Source organism: Gadus chalcogrammus, chromosome 13, assembly GCF_026213295.1.
Source record: "Gadus chalcogrammus isolate NIFS_2021 chromosome 13, NIFS_Gcha_1.0, whole genome shotgun sequence".
In the NCBI taxonomy this organism is placed as follows: domain Eukaryota; kingdom Metazoa; phylum Chordata; class Actinopteri; order Gadiformes; family Gadidae; genus Gadus; species Gadus chalcogrammus.
This window is the reverse complement of record NC_079424.1, coordinates 9,175,647-9,178,146: the sequence shown is the minus strand read 5'-3', so window position 1 is coordinate 9,178,146 and position 2,500 is coordinate 9,175,647. Positions and strand designations below refer to the sequence as shown.

The 2,500-nt window shown below is 40.2% G+C and overlaps 1 protein-coding gene across 1 annotated transcript in view; it reads left to right on the top strand.

The window, feature by feature from the left end:
• The window catches only part of ptprt (protein tyrosine phosphatase receptor type T), a 193,648-nt gene that overhangs the window by 56,275 nt on the left and 134,873 nt on the right, over positions 1–2,500 (top strand). The gene's annotated exons all lie outside the window — the stretch shown is intronic.

Genomic DNA, 2,500 nt, shown 5'->3' with positions numbered 1-2,500 from the left:
CCTCCACCACCCCAATTCTGACACCTCCTCTCATGACTACCACCTCCCCTGTTCTGACACCTCCTCTCATCTCACACCTCCTCTCATGACTACCACCTCCCCTGCTCTTGACACCTCCTCTCATCTCACACCTCCTCTCATGACTACCACCTCCCCTGTTCTGACACCTCCTCTCATCTCACACCTCCTCTCATGACTACCACCTCCCCTGCTCTTGACACCTCCTCTCATCACTCCCTTCTTTATCCGAAAAATAGTACCCCCAGGACTTCATGTGCCATTACAAACTGAAAGAATGACTGAAGAACGCGTTACACATCCTACCTCAAAACGTTACTTGAATAACTGAGTAGCAGGTCTTCTTTGGACCGGGGAGCCGTCCACCCAAGTGAGCGGGAGGGGTAGATGATCAATAAGAAGCATGTTTGCTAATTTCTACCCCCCCCCCCCCCCCTAGTACTGAACACGCGGGTTTGACTTCACAACCCAGCCTGTCTGAAGCGATGTGGAGCTGGGATTTAGCGGCGCTCAGATTTAATAATCCTTTTATCTGCTGAGCGGAGAAGCTTCACTCAGATCATAGCGGCAAGAACAATGGAAACACAGTCAACAACAGAGCGACACGCAGGACCAAACACATCCCACAGCCCTCGAGCCTGGTTGTTCTTGTTGTTGTTGTTGTTGTTATTGTTGTTGTGTTTTGTTGTGTCCTCATCAAACAATAATTAGTAGTTTGAAGTTGGCAGCTTTGGGTTATTGAACAAGTAGTGTATGTTACAGGCCTGGTGGGGATTATGAGCAATCTCAACAAATACACCTCCTGGTTGCGTTTAATTTGGGGACAAACACACGGGATCATGTTTCATTCATGTGTTTAATTAACCGCACACACTGGCGAACATTATTTCATACATTGAAAGCCATGTCGTTTACCTCTTGCGGCGTATTTTCGGTGCATCAATCATCGGTTTGTGTCGTTTCCTGTGTTGGGTGTTTTCATGTTACATGCTGATGTTGGAAAATGGGTTATGTTGGAAAATGCCCCCCAGGAGTTAAGCAGCTCATAAAATGTGATTATTAAGTTGAGTATGATGGTATATATGTCATGTGCTTCATCAATATGAGAGATACTTCTGTATAAAACACCAGTGGCCTAGTTGAATCCCAAATATCCACCGTCTACCTGTTAGCATCCTTGAGCAAGATGACCCCTGTCCCTTACCTGCACTTTGTCTCTTAAATAATTTGCTGTCAAAAAAGTGTCTGCAAAATAGTAAATATCATACCTGCCTGCCGTTTGTCATGCTGCAGGAAAAACATCCCGCGCTAAGCAGAATTGACGGGATGATGTACATAATGAGATTTCCTCAGAAATAGTTTAGAAACGCCCACTCTGAGCCATACCTGGAGAGAGAGGGGGAGTGTGCACAAAGAATCGAAGAGAAACCATTTAACCTGCGTCTCCCAGAATCCTCTGGTTTTTATTTAACCGGTTGTAACCGTGTTAGTGCCGCTCGGATCAAAGATCCCTGACGAAAATATCTTCCTGCATAAACTATATGAGTATATATAATCATGCTTTTATTATATAATTATTTATAATCAAATGAATGTGCGTTTACGATATTGTAGCATCTTTAATAATGTGGGTAACATAACAATACATGTTTAAAGAACATGAGTATATATAATTATGTTTTTAAAGTAGTTTAGTATAATATAATATGGATGAGTGTTAAACTATGAGTATATATTTGAATCAAACCGTCCTGTGTGTGGTGCTTATCTTCAGTGGGAGCATAAATTTGACATTTTGGTAATCTCTGCATCTTAATCTCGTCAAACAAGATTTCCCTTCAACTCAAGAACCTAATCTGCTCTCCAGCTCTCATCAATCTCTATCATTTTTCTGTTTTATTGATAATAACAACGTTTTTGTTCCAGTATACATGCCAGATTCTAACTAAACGAGAAAAATGGTATATAAAGAAATGCAAATTGAATGGTATAAAAAACTTAAATATACAAAGCATGATATTAATTAATCTAATGTTGACAAAATTACCTTGGTTTTCTGTTGGGCGTTTATATTTAAATCGCCTGACCTTAATGCCAAGTCAATAGGTTAATATTTGTCTGAAAGACGTTAAAACGCTGTCTAAAAGAGGTACGAACACCTTCTAAAAAAAGGTGAAAAAGATTTCTGAAAGAGGTAAGGCTAAGAGGTGGATTTCACCAGCCTTGGCTCATGTTCTATTAAGTTTCATAACCAGGATGTGTTCTGCTTTGTTGGTTCAATAAAAACTGGTCACTGGTCAGGTGCGTGCAGCTTTCACGGCCATTTTGCCATTTGTCATTATCAATTAAAAATAATAGTAAGCATGTATTTGACATGCTTACTATTATTTTTAATAGTAAAAATAATAATGAATATGTTTAAGGTTCAATCTGTTGAACAAGGCAGGATGATTTGAATATGGAGAGAGAGAGAGAGAGAGAG